We start from the raw sequence: 22,433 nt of genomic DNA on the forward strand, positions 1-22,433 counted from the left end.
TTTTCTACTTTGCCTGTTCATAACTGGAATTAATGCAGATGCAGTTCAAACTCAGCAAAAAACATTTCTGATAACAGGAACAGCTCTACTTCTGGAACCCCAAATGTAATCTTGACACGTTTATAATCACCTTTAAGAACTACAGAACAACAACCTAGTGTTGCTATAAACAGCATGCTATTTATTTTCAGAACTGAAAGTTTAGTGTGGAGCATGTTAAAATCCATTCTGCCTGTGTCGAAGGTATTTTTAGACTTCCAAAATTCATGTTGAAATTTTGTGTGATTAAAAAAATATCTAAACACTTTCATTTCCATCTTTGCCCTAATATGTGGTCCTTTTGAGGGACTTCTGAACTGAAGGCCTTTGACTGCTCTCTATGCAGTCTTTATGTCAAAAATATATGTGGTTCTTGGACCAGGGGGTTTTTCACAACATTAAAATAAAAATAGGTTTTCCAAACTTTGATCTACTCCCTGGTCTACACAGCTGTGTTTTTCATGGATCCAAGATCCACATTGCCAATTGGAGCAGCTTGTAAGGCACTTCCAACCAATTCCAGGAGAACACATTGCAGATTTTGCTTCCTGATTCCGCTCATGTTTCCATTTGCTTGACATTAGTGGAATTCAAGGACTCCAAAATGTACACAACACTCACGAATGTTGTGCATAAAGATTCAAAAATGAAGAACTGAAGCAATTTTCAAGCAAGTCAAACAGCAAAACAACTGTGACCTCAGGATTCATGCCTCAGTACATCCTAAGATGATTTTTGACTTCTTGTGGGTCTCTACCGGTTTTTTGAATTTCTTTGCATCTGTTTTAGTGTTGAGATGAAGAATTCACCATCCAGACCTAGTAAGTACCACGATGCGTGTATTTGCCTAACTGTACCTGACAAGTACATACTGCTTCTTAGTCTATCTTCTTGGAGATGGATTTGCTTTGGGTATAATTGCATTTCATTGTTGAATCATGCTAGATTTAGTAGTGTATAGCCAGAATTTTTTATCCTTTGTAAAAATCATCTGTAATTCCTTTATGCATACTTCCCCAAACTTATTACAGATAAATTTAATTTGGACAATTTCACAGTTGGAATGATTGGACTAGCTCTACAGAGCAGTTAGAGCAAATCTCTGTGCCCCTTAGTCAGTAGCTCCAGCCTGCCTGTTGGTGCCTCTATCTCTTCTTACCAGGAACCTCATCTTTTCTTCATTTCTTTTTGGTCCAGTTTGAATTCTATGGTCCACACTCTGAGTAACTCTTCTCCAGAGACATAAACTCTCTTGCCTTTTCATTATATTCAGGCAAATAATCAACTGACCTTTTTATCTGTGCCAGTTTCTGGGTAGCACAGCATAGCTAAAGAAAATAATGCAAGATAATAGACTGATATGGTATGGTTATACCTCCTTATACCTTCCACGATTTCCATCCACTACCATATTCCATCAGTTTAACATGGTAATTATCTCTTGCATCCATTTATATTCATATGTGCAATCACTATTCTAGTTAAAACCACCATTTCTTTTTCTATTCCTACAATTGTCAGCAGATGATATTCCAAGATCTACTCTTAACCCACTCTGATTCTTTTTCTCTAATACTCTTTTAAAATTCATGTATGTTTAAGTCCCTCCTCTACTGTTAACCCTTGAAAGCTGCCCAATCCTCTTAGGATTAAAACCAAAATTTTTGACCTGACCTCTATGATTTTGCACAATCTACCACTTCTCGGACTCTCTGTACTGCACGGACTGGCATCATCTTCTCATGATCTTTGGTGAGCAGAGACCTCTTTGCTACCTTGAATGTTCTTGCTCCTTTTCTTTTCCAAGGTAAATGCTATAAAACCTTCAGATTTTAACTTGGATAGCATTAAAAAAAACTTGCTTCCTCCTGTCACCCCCACTCTATCTGGTGGCCTCACCCAATGACTAAATGATCAGGATTACAAAAGGGACATGTCCTGGTCTCAATGTGGCATAATTCAGTGATATAATTCATGTTCTCCAGAGCTCCCCATGGGGTCAAGTTCAAGTCAGTTTCCAGTTGAGACCACATTCTTGCTTAGCTTTCTTCATTGCTTATCCTGATTTCCTGAGAACACTTCCTCAATTACTTACTCACAGAAGAATCCTGATTTCAGCCTGTTTCTAGAGACCCCGACGTAAGGCAGCACTCTACATTTTTCCTTATTATACTATTCAGGCCTTTATATGTATATTTGTGTCTTTGATTATTATGTTTGCCTGTAGATTATAAGCTCATAAGGGAAGGAATTATGTGTGTGTTTGCCCTCTTTATATATACAGTACCTCACTGAGTGCCATGCACATGGTGTTCAATATATAATGTTCAATGAATCTAAGTATCATTATCCTGCCTTAGTGAGGGACAGGGTTGAACTGTATGTTTCTGACCAATTTCTGGCCATGATGAGTACTTGTAGGCACAGGGATGCTCACTTTAGGAAGAAAGTAAAATTAAAGGTCATGTTTTATTCTTTGGTCTTTTTGACCTCTGAATCCTGTCTACCATGAGTTTAACATGGACACACCGAATCATGATTTTACCTTATTTTGGCTAATTCTTGCCTAGCTATATCAATATATATGTCCAATCCCTCGATCTTAGCTAAACTCAAGACCTTTTCCCATTCTTATTGTCAATCCATCATCCAAACCAGTTCATTGATCAAACTGTGACATATTCTTCGTGTCTGGAAGTATATGGAAATATTTATAGTTCCACAATTTAGAAAATAGAGATAATAGGTCAACAGAAATATGTTTATTTCTACAGAAAATTTAGCTTACCTAGATCATTTCTGTAATTTTTTTAATCCTAAATTTTCCATTTTTGTTAGTGCTACTCTTTCAAATTAAAAAATGTACCTATGAGCATATCTTTTATTAACTATTTTATTAAAACACTAAATAATTTCGATCCACGGTTATTCTCTCTGTATTTCTGATTATAGTATTTTCTCAGATTTTATATTTAGCATTAAAAAATTGGGGTTCTACTTAAATTACATTCCTCAAATATAATTATATTTAATTTTTTATGTGTTTCTCTGTATGTAAAGGGGAGAACACTAAAGTTAGACCTTAGTTAATATGAGCAAATTCCTTTCAGTAAAGACGTTTTCTGAAGGAATAAAGAACTGCTAGAGTTCCTGTGCCACCATCTATAGTTTCCCTAGTAAAGTTCCTTTTAACAGTGCAATTGCTCACTAGAGTGAATTATTGGGCATTGATTGAGAGAATAGTTATCAGAAGTCACAATCTGGCATGTGGTGAGAAAAATTTTTATGAGAAAATGTTTGTAAAAATTATACGAGAAATACCTTCTCTTAAGTATGTCTCCAAGGTTGGTTAGGAGTTTCATTATGCCATTGAAAAGAGAACCAAAGTTTCCATAGAACCATAGAATTCAGCAATCAAATGAAACAAGTTTTAGACTGTGAAACACGTGCGTTAAACTCAGTCAATGCTTCATCTCACTGAAGTCACTTTTAGAAGCAATTGTTGTATGATTTTTGGAAGGAAAATTTCATAGTTGGTCATTGAAAAGAGAAGAGAACAAACTCTGACTGATCTGTTTTTCAGAGGTTCCTCGTTGCAGTAATCCTTACGTTATGAATACTCCTGCATGGTAATTCGTCTTTACTTCTGCTCTTGTTCACATTATAATCAATTAGCAGGCAATAGTAGAGCTGCCGATTAATTTCAGAAAAAAAGGTTTTAATAATTCTTGGATTCTAATTACTAAAAGGTAGTTAGGACTGGCATCAATTTCCACCTCCCTGGCATCGTTTAGAAATACTTTTGCAAAATTAAATATATATCATTAGAAAGAAAAAGTAGAATAGAAGTCTTAAAGAAAAATAATAATATTTTTATAAAGTACTTTACATTTAAAATATAATTTTCAATAATTTAAATATATTAAAAATTTACATTTTAAAATATATTTAAAATATAATTTTAAATAATCTTTATAATTTTATAAGTATATTTATACTTACAATTTAATAAGTACCAACATAAAACTCTACTTATTTCAGCTTCAACTTTAAACAATTCCTAAATTACCTAAAATGTGATGGAGTGCTCATTAAGTTAACTAAAATCATAAAAGTATCCTCAGTAATTGGTTGACGACTTTATCAAGTATTTGTCTCATACAAAATCAGAAATAAGACAACTAATTTCAATTTTGGTAGGAAAATATAGTAAATATTTAATTCTAAAATTTACATCTAAAAACGACCTACAGAAAGTTTCAAACAAGTTTTCATTAACAGATAATGGGGAAGGAAAGGGGAGTTCTATTGTGGAAAAGGACAAAACATGTTTAATACAGATCTTGTTGCTTGCATTTTTACATCGTGGACTTTAGCAAGGCCTTTTCTTTCTTTTTTCCTTTTCTTTTTTTTTTTTTTTTTTTTTGACGGAGTTTTGCTCTTGTTGTCCAAACTGGAGTGCAATGGCACAATCTCTGCTCACTTCCACCTCCTGGTTCAAGTGATTCTCTTGCCTCAGTCTCCCAAGTAGCTGGAATTACAGGTGCCCGCCACCATGCCCAGCTAATTTTTGTATTTTCTTTTATTTTTTTTTTCTAAGTAGAGACGAGGTTTCACCATGTTAGCCAGGCTGGTCTTGAACTCCTGACCTCAGGTGATTCGTCTGCCTTGGCCTCCCAAAGTGTTGGAGCGAATAAAACTATGGACCTGTCTTAACTATGTTTTGTAATTTGTTGTGGAGTTTTTTCCACTTTGGTAAAATTTCATTTGTATTACTTTTAGTGTCTGTTATAAAATATTTAGATTTCATTATTTTATTTCTAAACAATTTCATGTTACATTTAAAACGATTGAACCATTAAACCTGAAGTTTCAAGTCAAACCCCTGAGATATGATTATAAAAATAATTCAAGCATAGTAAAATTAGAAAAGTTTAGGAAATTGATGGAAAAGATTGAAAATAGTTTTTGAATAAGAGGTAGAATTAGTTTTCGATTAACATTGCTTTCACAAATAATATTTATTAATTAACTCTCCTCTTTTTCCTTTAAGCATTCAAAGCACAACAGATTGTCTCCAAACATATTACTTAACAATCTTCCTTACCATGCCTAATCGCCAATTCTATATTCCCAAAACAAGTCTTCCAATATCCTGAAACACACAGATTATTTTTACTTCAACTAGACTGTGATAGAAAGTGAATTAACATTGCGGGCAATCTATAAGTTGATCCTAAATTTCAAAGTCATCTTTTAAGGGCTAAAAGAACAGGAAATCATGGAGAAGAAATACGTGCTCTCAAATACGTGAATACATCTGGAAGGATTTTTAGAACTGTTACCTGACATGCACGTCTATGTGCTATGATATGAATTCCCCAAGCTACGATGTTCATAAAACATCACTGATAGCTAATTCCTCTCTTCTAGCACCTCTAGCAGTATTGAAAATATAAAGCCCATCATAATCTTGAAAGACACATCTCGAACACCATAATCCAGAATACTGAAATTCCAAAAGATCAAAATCCCAAGAAGACTGTTTGTTCTTGGAAAAAATAATGTTAAAAAAAATTTAAAGAATATTTATTTATGTTTTTACAAGGAGATTTATTAGAGAAACATAAAAAAACATGACAGAACACTTCATAAGCCACTTTATGCAATAAAATAGGCAACAATAACATATGTACTTTTATGCATAGGCACTCAGGTATACTAACAGCAGTCACATGGGCATAACAGTTATGAGCTCTTTATTCATAAAGAAATAGATCAAAAAGGGAAATGTATAAATGAATATTACTATGGTTGATAATTGTGCACAACCCAGCTTAAAACTGTGGTCATCTGAAATACCATAACTAACAACCTAAGCCTTTTGAGATTGATCAGAAATGGCAATCAGCCAGCACTGCATATGGAGTCACCTAATGAGCCTCTTGATCTTGATATAGTTTATCTTTCATAAATGCATATGTACAAAAGGACATTCTTCATTGATTAAGGACATTTTAATGTACATATACAATGATTACAAACAAAGTCAATGTTGTAGTAATGCATTTTTATGGAGTCAGATTTGCAAAAGATGCATAAACTCAGAACTCTTTAAAAGTTTCTGTACAATTTATACCTCCAGTTTTGAAAATGATTCAAATATAAAATTCATAGCATAGTGAATGGTAAAAAAAATAATGCTGACAATTTAAGCGAGTGGGAAAAAAAACTTAAAAAAGAAAACAAAACAAAAACAAAAATCTAAAAAAATTCTACCTATGAAAACGTGAATTACAGGGATAGATTATGGGCAATTGCACAGAGTTAGTCCATAAGAGCTGGCTGCTTTTACAGCCATGAACTACATATTGAATTCTTGCATCACAATGAAGAGCTGCTTTTTTTCTTTTAGGACACTACTCTACTTGGAGGATGCATTCACATTCTTTTTTTTTTTTTTTTTTTTTTTTTTTTGACGAAGTCTTGCTATGTTGCAAGGCTGGAGTACAGTGGCACAATCTCGGCTCACTGTAACCTCCACCTCCAGGGTTCATGAGATTTTCCTGCCTCAGTCTCCCAAGTAGCTGGGACTACAGGTGTGTGCCACCGCGCCCAGGTAATTTTTGTATTTTTAGTAGAGACAGGGTTTCACTATGTTGGCCAGGATGGTGTCAGTCTCTTTACCTTGTGATCCGCCCACATCGGCCTCCCAAAGTGTTGGGATACAGGCCTGAGCCACTGTGCCCAGCCCACGTTCATTTTCTATGTGGCACTGTTCTTTTTGAAATTCTTCTATGATTCTATATGCACTGACATAGCATTCTTTATTAAATTTTCCCACCTCCTGTGCCTGTGCTATGCTGTTTCAGGTATATGGAAGACAATTTCAAACACACTAGTATACTGACCACAAAATTGGTAGAAACGATACTAGTGATCAAACAGCAACACTGCTGTGTGACTTCTGATGCTACCATGAACATAATTTTCCAACCAGTCAGTAACTTCACTGGTTTCTTCAGGCAAATGAAGCTTTAATTCATTAAAAGCTACCTGAATGTCGGCCAGGTGCAGTGGCTCACGCCTGTAATCCCAGCACTTTGGGAGGCTGAGGCAGGCAGATCACAAGGTCAGGAAATCGAGACCATCCTGGCTAACATGGTGAAACCCCGTCTCTACTAAAAATACAAAAAAAAAAAAAAAAAAAAAAAAAGCTACCAGAACGTCATCCGTCATCAACTGGAAGGAACACTAATTTAGGCAAATGATGTATTTTAAAACTAAAGTTTTTATTGTTGCTGTATTACATGGCCAATCTACTCATCTAAATTTTTCACCAAATGGATTGCGTTGAGAGGAAAACAGACAAACTTTACTGGTAATACTTTGAAATTCATTTTTAAAAGCCTTGATTGCACTTAATTCCAAATCTGTCCTTATGGTTTGGGGATTCAGTTGAAATCCATTTTCTTCTGTAAAGTCCACCAAATCTTCAAATAAGTGTTTATAGAGTGCTTCACTTTTTTCAGTCATTAATACGTAGAGGAGATAAGTTCTAGAATTTTTGAAACCAACAGGGGTATGAATTGTATATAGTTGGTGAAAACAGTAGGGACAATTTTGAAAGTGTCATCCATTAGCCAAAGTGAAACATTTGCTAGTTTTTCCATGTTAGACTTAGTGGTAAATTTAAGAAGGATATTTTCTTTGACAGTCAAATCTCCAATCAAGAATACTTCACTATTTAATGTGTTTTATAACACTGGAGAAAGTTCAATATCAGCAAGTGTCTTTGGTTCAGAAAATTACTGAGTTTGTCCTACTGTTTTTCTTCTCCAAAGAAGGGCATTTTTGAGGGCAAGCATGACACTATGCATGAAGTGGCAGAAGTTGAATACGATTGAATAATTTGTCAGGGGAGGATTTCTTGTATATTTCTCCTGACTTTTCACTTCTGTGATCTTCAAAACACTAGCTGCACTTGTATTTGGAGGGTGGTTCTGCCTTACCAATTTTTTAAGGATATGCTGTCTCTGTGTGATGGTTAATACCGAATGTCAACTTGATTGGATTGAAGGATACAAAGTACTGATCCTGGGTGTGTCTGTGAGGGCGTTGCCAAAAGAGATTAATATTTGAGTCAGTGGGCTGGGGAAGGCAGATCCACCCTCAATCTGGTGGGCACAATCTAATCAGCTGCCAGAGAATATAAAGCAGGTAGAGAAACGTGAAAAGGAGAGACTGGCCTAGACTCCCAGCCTACATCATTCTCCTGTGCTGGATGCTTCCTGCTCTCAAACACTGGCTCCAGGTTCTTCAGTTTTGGGAGTCAGACTGGCTCTCCTTGCTCCTCAGCCTGCAGACAGCCTATTGTGGCACACCTTGTGATCGTGTAAGTTAATATTTAATAAACTCCCCTTTATCTGTATAGTTTTGTCCCTCTAGAGAACACTAGTATACCCTATGAAAGTCTGGTTATTGCTTGGCTGATGCAATTAAGCAATTTTCTGCCTTCCCAGCACCAATAATTATCTTTTAAACTTTTGTATTTCACTGTTAAGTAGCCTTGTACACTTATCATAGCCTTTTTGCAAGGGAACGATTTCATAAATCTCTCCATTGTGTTGTAAGAAATACAATCAAGAGTGATATTCAGCTTCCCCAACACCAAATCTGTATTAGATAGGGTTCCCCAGAGAGACAGAACCAATAGGACATATACACATAAATACATGGGATAAGACTTATTGGGGGAATTGGTTCACACAATTATGGTAGCGACAATATATTAAGCCCATGACAAGTCATCTTCAAGCTGGAGACTCTGGGGATGCCAGGAGGGTGGCTCAGGTCTAAAGTCTTGGAATCTGGGCAGCTACTGGTGTAGCTGTTTTGGAGTCTGAAGCCTCATGAACTTGCAGTTCTGATGTCCAAGGCAGCAGGAAAAAAGTCTGTCCTGGCTCTCAGAGAGGATCAAATTCATCTTCTGTGTTTGTTCTTTCTAGGACCTGGTGGACTGAATGATACCGTCCCTCCAACATTGAGGACAGATCTTCCTCACACATTCCACTCAGACTCACACGCTAATCTCTGGAAACACTCTCACAGACACACCCAAAATAATGCTTTATCAGATTTGGAGGTATCCTTCAACCCAATTGACACCTAAAATTAAGTCCACAAAGCCACCCCTTTTCAATTTAGCACCCATACGCATCTCCTCAAACCACACTTAACTTCCAAATACAGACTATCACAAGGCAATAGTTCCACCTAATACGATGCTACTATAATGTGATTATGATTTTCAGGATTTTAGACTTTAGAAATTTTACACTTTAGGGATTTTGATTTTTTAGAATTTCAAGACTCAGGATTATGGCATTCAGGATTGTGTCTTTTGTGATTACGATTCACACTGGAAAACGTAGAAAACACTTGTCAGAGAGCATCTTAACAGAAATAATAACCTACAGATCACATTTGGCAGGTTTCCAAATTAACCACATGGCGATGGTCTTGTGATTAATAGCTGACATCCTTTCCTGAGTAAAAAATCTTATTGTGAGTCCCTCAAACGGTTATAATACTGATGAATACGTAACCTACTGACATAGAATATGACACTGGTTTTTTTCTGAATCATGAAGTTTTGCTGATTATCTTGCACGTGCAATATTTTAGCCTGTATGTTGTCATCTGTAGCCAATGACTGTCACCTCTGTATTGTGCCTTCCAATAAAAAAGGACAACTTTGGTATGAGGAGTCCCCCTTCCTTCTCCTAAACTTTCTTATAAAAACATAACAACTTGCAACAGACTTTGGAATACGCCTGACTTTGTTGGTGTGTCTTCCTGGTTTGATCTTCACATTTGGCTAAGCTTTTATCAAATTTTTTCGGCCTCAACAGCCTTAATTTTGGTCCACAGAAACTTTCTCTTGTTTCTCTTCTGTCTTAGTGTTTCTGTGACTCCCGCATTTCCCCATGGTGTATCATTTTATTGTAATTGAAACACAGTGATTGGTTTTTGGTGTTTGCAGGTACAATCTTTGGGGCAGAAAATTCCAACAAATAAAATTCCAAAACCCTGTGATACTGTCAAATATATTGGGTAAATGGTGAACAGTTTATTCTTGATTTATACACTCTTTGGTGAGGACTTTTTGTGATATTGCAAGAGATGATTGAAAATAGCAAAAAATAATCAGTTAGCAATTCAACTTACTCTTGGTTATAAGTATGTTTTTACATTGATCTGTTAAATCAATTGCTAGGGATTTCAGTATTCAACTGATAAACATATACATACTGGTCACTGTGTATGTGCTATGTGATTAGAGAGATATAAAAGAAATAAAGAAAACATAGGGTGCCTGATCACTGGTAACTTGAAATTCCTGCCAGAAGACAAAACTAGCATAGATAAGACAATAACAGAACAATAATTTGCCAAAGGGAAAATATATATTCTGATTTAGTTAGAAAAGGCTTTAATTATTTCTGTAGGCAGACAGGAAAGAGGAAAACCCTCTATGTTTGGGAGAGCAGAAGTATGTAGTGGTGAAGAACTGTAAAGACAGTTTAAGCAGTAGGACAAACAGGCAGTCACCCTGGGGACCTTTGCATAAGTGGAGCTGAAACAACACTCAGGAGGAAAAACACCATTGAAATACAAAAAGATGGAGAAAACTGTTTTTTCTAGACTTTCTTTTGGAGAGAACAAACACTCCATGTTCCTGGAAGAGTACTTTAATAAGAACTGGAGTTGCTATGAATGATCCTTAAACTTAGTTCTTCAAAGGATAGATTTAGTAGGTGTCAGGGCTTGTTTGTAGGAGGGGGATTGTAAGTTTGAGACAGAGCTAAGTTGCTTGGGACAATAGAAAAGAATGTTTTTCCACCCTTCTCTGAAAGTGCACCTGGTTTCTGCTCTGGATAAAAGTCACAATCTACTATTTTATGAGGTTATTAAATTTCTAGCATGATTGGGGCAACCACAGTTTGTCATTGTGCATGCTTTGGTCTTGATGCTATTCTGGATGAATGTGGCAGGCCACTATTGTAAAGACCAAGACTATTAAGGGAGAAGGAATGTATGACACAGAACTTAAAAGCTGGGCAAAATGAGTTGTTGGTATTTGTCATATTAAGAATGATGATAGGCACTTGGAAGGAGAGTAGAGTAGTAGTTTTAAAAAGAACATGGGCAGAGGGAATGCCAAGACAGAGAATAGCTATAAAGAGATTGGTTTTAAATTATATCATTTATTTAGATGTAAGATGATAAAATATTTGACAAAAATAATGACTATTAGAATGAAATGGGAGAGATAAACACAAAACATTGTTCAACTGATAAGTAGTAGGGCCCAGAAACAGTGCATACAAATAGAGCGAGGAATTGAAGATAATTTTTTTTTCAAGTTTGGTTAAGAAGATTCACAGAAATATTTGGAAAAAGAGAAAATTTGGTGAGAAATTAATGCTACACTTTGAATATATGTAATTTTAGGTTGAAAAGGGAATATTTATGCTGTTTTTTCTAATGTCTACTAATTTGTTATAATACTTACATAATTTGGCAATTGTACAATTTAAGAAAAGAATGATACCTCACAAGTGAAAAGTAGTTGTAGATAAATTCTAGGATAAATTGAACATGAAGTAGTAGTGTTGTATAACTGTTTTTAAATTCAACTTAGTATAATTGTTTTAAATTTCTATCTTGAAAAATGATAAACTTTAAATGATTATAGAAAGAGTTAAAATCATGATAGCTATTCACCATTTGATGACTGTTCTGTTTATGTCCCTATTTTTTAAACTGGTAAGGAAACCACAGTAAATAAAAATAAGATGTAAATAAAGATGATTAAATTATATCTAATTTATTTTATATAAATATATTATGCTTAATTATTACTATAAATACAGCAACAAATTACTTGTAAACTGGTACATTTATATCTGTGTGATGAATCCTCAAAAGAAGATTTGCTGGCTCAAAATGTGTGTCTTTTTAATTTTAGAAGACTACATAATCTTACCCACAGAATGTGAATACTTATTTCCATATGTAGCCTATTAAAGCGTTTTCTTTCTGCCTATGCAAATTTGATGTGTGCAAAATGACACATCACTGCATTTCTTTGACAACTAGCTATGATAAGCATTCTTTTATGTTTATTGTCTATTTGCCATTTCTGTTTTTCAAAAGACCTGCTTATATTCTGTGTTTTTTTTTTTTTTTGGAGGTTTGTCTTGTCCTCATCTTATCATGAATATTAATATTTTTATTTTCATACTGTTAAAACAATTTTCTTTTAGTCTATTTCTTGTCTTTGACTTTGATACTTGTGTTTTTTACTTGATTTTTTAAAAGAGTCAAATTTATAATTTTCATGTCTTTCAGTTTTTGTTTTTCTGTCTGGCAAAAGTTTATGTTCAACTTAATGTTAAGCAAATATTTTCCTATTTTTTTTTAATTTTACAATTAACTTTTTTCATCATTTAGAACTTTATTTCATTTAGAATTTATGTTTGTTTATATTGTGAAGAAGTGACCCATATATTTTATTTTGGGGTGGATGGCAATTACATAAAACTATTCAAAAAATTAAAGATCTTCTTAGTACTCATTAAAATGCCAAATATATAATATATTAACTTCTCAGATAAGTCTATTTCTCTAAAATCTGTTTCTAGAATTTCTAGTATGTTCACTAATTTAGCTATTTATTCTTGGATTAATTCCATATAGTTTTGAATAAAGATTTATAATACATGCTACCATATTGTAGAGTTAATTATACCTCATTTTTTTCAAAACTTTAAAGCAATTTTTCAAATATACTTGCTTATAACAAATGTAGAATCAATTTTTGAAACTCCTTTCCCTGGAATTTCTCTAAGGATTTTGATGAAAATTGCATGAAATTTATGTAATAGTTAGAAAAGAACATATTTTTCATTTATTCTAAGTTTCCCATTCAAATCCATTTTATATTATATTTTTATGAGTTTTTATATGTATTATATCTATCTTCTTACATTTACACTTATGAATTTTATAATTTTGGTCATGAGATACAGAACAACAGATTTTGCATCAGACACAGGACCACCTACTAACAGCCATAGATTAATAGGATTAAAACTAAGACTGTCTATCAAGGTGACTTTACTATTTGATCATCTGCACTAACAGAACACTATTATTCCAGGAAATTTTTGCTCAAGATAATAACATTGAGAATAATTATGTTATTTGTTTCAGAGATTTCCAGAAATTTCATTTGTTCAAATTCTATGCAACTTGGTCTCATTAGGATAAACAGCCTCCTTTTCAGAAACATTAGTTGTTTACTTAGTTGAGTTTTACTGTTTACGATTTGCTTCAAAACTGTTATTTTGCTTTTTCCATCAATTCTAAACTATTATATGATGAGTCTACTAAGAGTCTATGGAGGTTGTGGTCTCCCTTAATGCAGTAAACAATTAACTTGGCTTTACTTGATGAAAATTATTTTAACAGACTCGTTGGCCAGTTGACAGTCAACAGTTATTGTGGTTTTCTTTCCTATTTCCATTTTTAACTGCCTAATAAGAATATTTTAAAAAGTTATTGGGTTATTCACCTACAGTGCTAATCTCTTCTATTAAGTCTAAAATTTTCGGAAGAATCTGCTGGATTTTTTTTCCAAAGCTAATCATATAATTGAGAAATAAAAATACTGTTTTTTTTTTCTCAATTTCATATATTTATGCTTATTCAAAAAGAAATCCTGCCCTTATTTTATTACAAGCAAGGTGAATGAATACAGTGGTAGTAATCATCTTCATATTATTTCTGATTTTCTTTGGATTGTCTTTATCGTTTCATAGTGTAAAAAATATTTAATATTAATTTTTATAGTTTTTGCATCTTAGTTTTTTCCTTAGTCTTATTTTTCTTAGAGGTTTTGCTAGAAATGGTAAATAAATTTTAGCAAATGTATTTTGGCATCTATTAATATAATCTTATGGTTTTAAAAAATCTTTTCTTTTTCAAATAATGTTAAACCTTCCCCAATGTTGAATAATGCTTGCTTTACTAGAATTATAATTCAGTGATGTGTTTGATTTAATTTTTAAAGATTTTAATAACTTTATTTTGACATTCTTGAAGTTGCCAATATTTGACTACTTTTGACCTAAACATGACGATTTTATATGGTTCAACCTAAATAGTAAGTATGAAATAACCATTAGATATGATGAGTCTCTTTTCCTGTATTTGACCTTGAATTGCTCTCTACCTGATGTTAATATTGTACTCCATTTTCCTTTTGTTTGTACTTGTATGATTTGTTCATTTTCTTGTTTTCAATCGGTCTTTGATACATTATTTTACATGTGAGACTTCTAAATGAATGCTGCTTGAGTTCCTTACTTTATTCAATCTTACAGTATTTGCCATTGCCTAAATAAATTCAACTCTTTATATTCACTGTGATAAATAATACTTAAAATATTTTTATTATATTTTAAGCTGATTATTGAGTGAATTTTGTTTTATTCCCTTCATTTCCAACTTGTTTTTCCTATGCTGACTTAAGTTTCTTTCTGTTCCTCCTTTTCTCCCTGTTTTAACTTAGAAATACTATTGTATTGCACATTCTATTACCAGTTACATTCCCATTGTAACCACATATGTAAATATATATCCACCATCTGAGCAGCATTCAATAATTACTAGCCTGCACAAGACATTTCACATAACCAAAATCTCTACTGAGGAAGATGTTTGGGATGCATTTATTTAATACTACCACGATTCCTAGGTTTAAGGAATTTTTATTTTTGAACTATGAAAAGTCTTTATTTTGAGAATCGTTATTTAATACTTTGTTATAATTCTCAGTCACACAGGTTTATATATATATACACACACTCAAATTTAAATATATATAGTATATATACACATATGTGTGTGTATACGTGTGTGTATACACATATACACATTACACATTGCTATATACACATATAAATATATACACATTGCTCGCCACTCTTTTTTTTTTTTTTTTTTTTTGAGACGGAGTCTGGCTTTGTCGCCCGGGCTGGAGTGCAGTGGCCGGATCTCAGCTCACTGCAAGCTCCGCCCCCCGGGTTTACGCCATTCTCCTGCCTCAGCCTCCCGATTAGCTGGGACTACAGGCGCCCGCCACCTCGCCCGGCTAATTTTTTGTATTTTTTAGTAGAGACGGGGTTTCACCGTGTTAGCCAGGATGGTCTCGATCTCCTGACCTAGTGATCCGCCCGTCTCGGCCTCCCAAAGTGCTGGGATTACAGGCTTGAGCCACCGCGCCCGTCCACTCTTTCATTTAATTTTTTTTCTTTTACTCTGAAACTTTGTTCTTATTAATTTGTCATTTGGTAGGAGCATGTCTAGTATTTTCCTCAAGAGTTATGAATAATTACAGAAAGTATGCACTTTATTTCCTGCATGACAGAATGTTTTTTTTTTTCTTTTTTGACCTAAAAAACAGCTTTATTTGACTTTTTGTTTTGTTTCGTTTTTGTTCGAGACGGAATCTCGCTCTGTCGCCCAGGCTGGAGAGCAGCGGCGCGATTTCGCTCACTGCAAGCTCCGCCTCCCGGGTTCACGCCATTCTCCTGCCTGAACCTCCCGAGTGGCTGCGACTGCAGGCGCCCGCCACCACGCCCGGCTAATTTTTTGTATTTTCAGTAGAGACGGGGTTTCACCATATTAGCCAGGATAGTCTCCATCTCCTGACCTCATGATCCGCCCACCTCAGCCTCCCAAAGTGCTGGGATTACTGGCATGAGTCACTGTGCCCGGCCCTTTGACTTTTTATAAAAAATACAGTGATTATTGAGAAAATAAAACACAACCTTTTCCTCCTTTGTCTTTAGATTTTATAGCATATTAAAGAAATATGAACAGAAGTATAAATCTTAGGGTGAATAGGTAAAAGTTGTACTACTGATAAAAATGAGATCTGGGAAGCAAGGATGGGAACTGAGCTGAGGTTTTAAAAAAATTCTGAAACTTTAGAAATAGTTATCCTTATGATAAGAATTGTAAAGCCTCTATCTTTATAGTAATAAGAAAAATAAAAGAATAACATCTCTGTTTGGAGATGAAGGGATAAAGTTAAACACAGCAGAAAAGGCAGACCCATTTGATTTTTTTTTTTTTTTCCTATCATCTTTTCCTTCATGGAAAACAGTCTTCAAATGATATAATTTGCCAGGCGCGGTGGCTCACACCTGTAATTCCAGCACTTTGAGAGGCCGAAGTAGGCGGATCACTTAAGGTCAGGAGTTTGAGACCAGCCTGGCCAACATGGTGAAACCCCATCTATGCTGCAAATACAAAAATTAGCCGGCCGCGGTGGCAGGCACCTGTAATCCCAGCTACTGGAGAGGGTGAGGCAGGAGACTCACTTGAACGTGGGAGGTGGGGAGGTGGAGGTTGCAGTGAGCAGATATTGCATCACTGCACTCCAACCTGGGAAACAAAGCGAGACTCTGTCTCAAAAAAAAAAAAAAAAAAAAAAAAAAAAAAGGTATGAAGATATAATTTGATATTTACTTGCTTAAAGTTAAATTGAGACTCAAGTTCGCCAAGGAGTAATTATGAAGTCATTTAGCAGCTCTCACTGCTTTCTTGTTTCAGGCCTAGACACTGTTTAACTTTGTGTACTGGTATAACTACATGTGATAACAGAATCACTTCAATAATTACCAACTTAATGTGAAGTCTTGGAGACATGCCAAAGCACATACGTCTATAATAAAGAAACTATAGACAAATACATCTGAAATTTCTTGTAAACAAAAACTTCTAAAGCGGATTGCTAGAATATAGTTTTTTAATATTTAGAAAAAGAAATTGATCATGACTAGGGAGCAGGAAAGACTTATGAAACATTATAATAATCAACCTCATTTAAAAATTTTAATTGTATTATCAGGTGTCTGTAGGGAGAATGCTTTTTGTATGAATATTGTATATACATAATAATGTATGCTAATTTGTAGTTTTAACATATCTCTGTATTTTGCTTTTATGTAAGAGTTATATCTTTGCTAAGAGTAGGATTTGAAATTAAGTTTTTTCCTCGCAATAGAATATAAATGTAAATATTTTGCTACTTAGAGTTGAAGATAAGATGAGAAATCGGCTTCTAGTCTAACTCCCCTGTCTTTGTTTTTAGTTCTTTGTGTCTGAAAGCCTGTAAAATCAGCTTTATCTTTAGAGTTCAGGTATTTTATAAGTTGTGTCTAGATGTATTTTTTTATTTATTATAATTTGGATTTGGTAATTTTTTTCCAAATTGAAAACTCGACTTGATACTCAGCTACGCTGAGGTCTTACTGTAGTCTTCTTACATCAAATAAAATATTTAAAGCATATAGAAATATAGAAAAAATTAGTAAAATTTTGAATATATAATTTTGCTTTATTTTCTTCCTCCTGTTTTGGCTTGTTTAGAAGTAAAACATTAGAGACTCGGTAGCAACACTAAGTTATTTTCTTCCCCTTTTGAGAGAAGAAATTGTTATCCTCAATTTGTTTGTTATTCCTATGTGGGATTAATCTGTCTGTATATTATGTATGTTATGTATACACAATAAAAATATAATATTTTATGGTTAAAAAATTTGTGTGCATAGTATGATCATATATTTATAATCCATATACTTGCTTTTTTCATATAATATTAGGTTTTTGAGATTTATCCATGTTGATTCATGTGTCAGTATTTCATTCATTTTAATTCAGTATTGAGTTACATGAATAAATAGCAATTTAAAAATAGGCTGTTCAAATTTTTTCTGCAATTCTGAAATACATATTCCTGAACATGTCTCTTTATAGATATGTGCATGGATTTTTCTTACGTGAGTATTTCTGTATTGCTTTTCTGTAATCTTTGCCCACCTTTTGTATTAACTTTTTCTTTGGGTTTAACTTTTTCTTCTTGTTTTGTAAATGTTCTTTATATTTTTAGTTACTAGTCCTTCATTATTTAATGGAATATTTTTTCTTCTAGTTAATGTGTTTATGGTGTTTACATCAATGATTCGTGATTTTTCTTTGCCTGCCCGTAGGTATAATTAATCTCAGCATAGCACAGATAGGTTTTGGAAACTTTCAGGCTGTGAGAGCTTTCTGGAGAGCTTTCTGTAGGTTGGTCAGGTAGGAAAAACAGAATATTCTACTGGGCAATAGTGAAAAACTCCTCTTGGTTTAGTCATCTTCAGTACTAAGCAGAAGAGATATGACTCTTCTTGACCAATGGGTCACAAATAAGTCAGTTTATGAGTACACCTTCTTCAAGATTTTGCTTATTAGCTAAATAGGCTCCTCCCAGAGAAAAGCAAAGTGCAAAAACCATTTTCCCCCTCCACAACAGATTCCATCAGTGTCTGCCACCAAAGCTCTCAGCGGCCTTAACCCAAAGTCCGTTGGTCTATTGATTGCCTCCCAGGCATTACCAAAATGAAATACCTAACTGTGCTTTTCTCTGGAGTATTTACCAGCAAGATTAATTTATTTGTTAAACCTCTTTAACAAGGAGCTGAGGAGGATGGGGCTGGGGATGTGAGCTCAGGTGGCCATTTTCCCAGAACCCTCTACTCCATATCCTGATTTCAACTTTTTAAGAAATAAATATGTATTAAAGGTGCCTAGAAATATTTTATCTCATTATCTTCAGGCTCATTATCTGCTTTCCTCTGACTTCTGAGCTTTCCCAATTTGCAGTAATGAGATAGAAATTAATCCCAAACTAGCCATCTTTGTTTTTTCTTATGATTGTACCCCATTAAAAGGTTTGAATTTTAATGAGGTTGCCATTTTTGACACAATAGTGTTCTGATTCACCTGTGGGTTCCTGTTACCTATAGTGACACTCTATGCGATTACCCTGGAGACATGAAGTGATGAGCTATAGGAGGATGTTTCTTAAAATAAGAGAAAAAGAGTAGGAGAGATTGGATTCTAATTCCATGCTTCCCCAGTTCTATTGTGCATATGAATCACTAAAACCATCCTTTTTAAAAAATGCATATTTTGGGATACCGTTTTTGTAGGGTTAAGAAATTCACAATTTTTAATGAGCATCCAAAGAGTTTTGATATAGATGATTTGTAGATTAAAGTTTGAGAATCACTGCTTTGAGGAATGGCATTGAGCTTTGTTTGAAGAGTTCAAAATTTTATAAAAGAAAAAGAGATCTGAGCAATGGAAACATTAGGTCATACAGATGCAAAATTTCTCCATCCAATTTGTATACAGGCACTCCTGAGTCTGAGAATCACTGTACATATGTATAGGGTACATTCTAAACTACTCATATAAGTATAAAAAACATATTCCTATTTCTTCTATAAGATGTTTATGTACATATTTCTATGTCTTCTATAAGATCTTTATGTAAAGTTGGTTTCTTCTTGCATATGGTCTATATTGTTCACTCATTCACTTATTCATTATTTACCTTGGAATTACCTTTGAGCGCCTCTGCGATGATGACAGAATAAGAGATAGCGCAGTGCTAAACACACATTTCTCCTTATTCCCATCGTTTCCCAGCCAATTCTTTCTGCAAAATCCTACTCTTTTAATAGGTCTCAAGGAGGAAAGGGGAATTTTAAGGCCGTGTAAATTTGGCAAGCATTATATATTCTCTTCTGCTCTGACATATTCACAATGCATATCAGCATGTTAAAAGGCTCTGAGAAACACTGTTGTAGAATATCTGATCCTTTGTCACCATACTTTCATTCTGATTAATTTAACTTAAAAATACACTTTTAGGAAACATTTGTGTTTAATGGGTGTTATGGTCTCAATGTGTCCCCCTAAATTCGTATGTTGAAAACGTAATCTCCAATGCAACAGTGTTGGCAGGTGGGGCCTTTCGGGAGGTGTTTAAGTCACAAGGGTCTTCCCTCATGATGGAGTAATGCCATTATAAAAGGGCTTTTTGCCCCTCCACGTACTGCTATGGGAGAACACAATGCCCCTCCAGAGAATGTAGCATTCAAAGGCCATCATGGATACAGAGAGCAGCCCTCACCAGACACTGAACTGCTGGTATCTTGATCTTGAACTGCCCAGCCTCTAGAGCTGTGAGAACTAAATTTCTGTCCTTTACAAATTACCCAGTTTCAGGTATTCACTTACAGCAACATACAATGCACTAGGACAACGGGTCTTTTACTTAATTCAAATGAGTTTGGTGATGGTAAGAAGAGTGCCAGCTCTACAGGCTCAGATTTTGTTTTATTTTTGTCTTCTCAGTGTTCAATTCAGCATTTAGCTCATAGTAATCAAACAAAAAATTTCCTTAACAACCATTTGTTGAATAAATGAATATATCACATTTGTGTGGGGGATGTACACTACCTTGAAAAGAATGTAAAATCCGTAAGTGGCAAAAGGAAAGAAAGTGGCAGTACTTAACTCCATCACATGGAATCAGCTAGTGTTTGCTTGAACAATTCTGTGGATGGGAGTTCTGCTATTGGCTAATGTCATTTTCGTTAAAGAGAATAATCTTCATATTACAGTACAGTGAAAAACTTATATAAAAATAGCTTTTATGATTGTTTACCACTGGGAATTATCTTTTGGAAACCATTAGTAACCTGGTGTCAAAGTTGAAATCTTGCAAATATCAAAGAGCAGAAAAACTCCAAGTCATAGAATTGACGTGTGAGCATGACAAACTCTGGTCAAGTTCTTAAATGGATTAATAAACAGACACTTTATGAATCTAAGAAAAGAATGCAGTGATTATAGTATAAATTTACTAGAAACTAATGCCAGATCAGACTCAGTTCCTTTTTAGGCAGTGTTTATTTGACTAGAAAATCTGGGGAATGCTCTACTCTAGATATATTATAGCTTGATTTTGGAAAAGGATTATTTACTATTCTTATCGTTAAACCTTAAACAAGCTCCTCCATCTCTCCCACTTCCTTCTGGCCCTTCTTCACCTCCCCCTTCATTACCTCATTTTGCTCCTTTTAATTCTTCTTGTCACATTTCCATGTGGAATGGAAATCCTGTTTGGAATTACTTCCCTTTAGATCTTCCCAGGTAACTCAGATTTGTGAAATCTAAAATGGAAAGAGTAAACTTCACTCTTTGATACATTGGAAATTAGAGACTTTCAAATGCATTATAAGACAAGTTCTGTAATTTTGAAAAAGTGTTTAACAGTTCACTTAATTGCTGTTAAATTAGCCAACAAAGTGAAACATTTTTTGGAGTGTTATTCACAATAGTTAAATTAACCGTTCAATTATTTGAGCTAGAGTAAATACATAAAAATATATCAGCATATCAATTTTCATAAATATGTTTGCACATAGAATTATATTTCCTTGCCCTCTATGAGCAGAGTTAATTACACATATGTGAGTTCTAGTTGAAGAAAGCCCAATGCACCAGAACGTCAGAGATTGCTGATTTGGGAGTTCTATTCTTACACTACTAATGCATCTGAATATCCCTTTTTAATCATTCATAGTTTTTGCATATAAAATTTTTAGAAGTAATTTAATACCTTATTCACTTAATAAAGATATTTTGTATTATCATTTTAAATAGGTAGTTAAGAGTCACTATAACTATATCAAAATATGATTCAACTTATAATTGCCTTATCATGTCACCTCTCAGGGAGGATTTGACTTCCTGGAGTGAACTAGGAAGCTGCCCTTGCAATCGTATCAGTTTATTTGCTCCCATCACACTCTCTAAACTCTCCTTTGGTTCCAAGTAGCTCCTGCATATTTTGAGATAGCATAGAACACTAGTTAAGATTCACAGTGGACTCCAACAGATTTGAAGTCATACTTTATGTATGTCACTTACTGTAATAGTGGATTTTATGCGTTAACCTCACAGGACCATGGGCACCCAGACATTTGGTTGAACTTTATTCTTAGTATGTCTTTGAGGATGTTTCTGTATGAGAATAACACCTGAATCTATAGACTGAGTAAAACAGATTATCCTCCTCCGTGTAGGTGTGCCTCATTTAATCTGTTGAAGGCCTGAATAGAACAAGACAGGCTAAGAAAGAATTCTGTCTGCCTCTATGGGAGCTGGGATATCTCTCTTCACATGCCTTCAGACTAGGACTCTGACCAGAACTTATGCCACTGGCTCTGTTGCATTTTAGACCTTCACACTCATATTGGAATTATATTGGCTCTCCTAAGACTAAAATTCTTAGCTTCCATAATTGCATAAGCCAATTCCCTATAATAAATCAATACTCTATCTAGCTACCTATCAATCAATCATTTACTCATTCATCCACATATCCTAATGGCTTTGTTTCTCTGGAGAACATTGAC

General features: G+C 34.3%; 1 long non-coding RNA gene across 1 annotated transcript in view; it reads right to left on the bottom strand.

Annotated features, from left to right (window-relative positions):
• LOC123572338 (uncharacterized) overlaps positions 1–21,186 on the bottom strand; it is a 56,947-nt gene extending 35,761 nt beyond the window's left edge. The window contains exon 1 of the long non-coding RNA XR_006696837.3: positions 21,078–21,186. This is a non-coding gene — a long non-coding RNA (uncharacterized lncRNA). The remainder of the gene's footprint in view (positions 1–21,077) is intronic.
• Between the last annotated feature and the right edge of the window lie 1,247 nt (positions 21,187–22,433).

The sequence above is a fragment of the Macaca fascicularis genome, chromosome 3 (assembly GCF_037993035.2).
Source record: "Macaca fascicularis isolate 582-1 chromosome 3, T2T-MFA8v1.1".
NCBI classification, from domain to species: domain Eukaryota; kingdom Metazoa; phylum Chordata; class Mammalia; order Primates; family Cercopithecidae; genus Macaca; species Macaca fascicularis.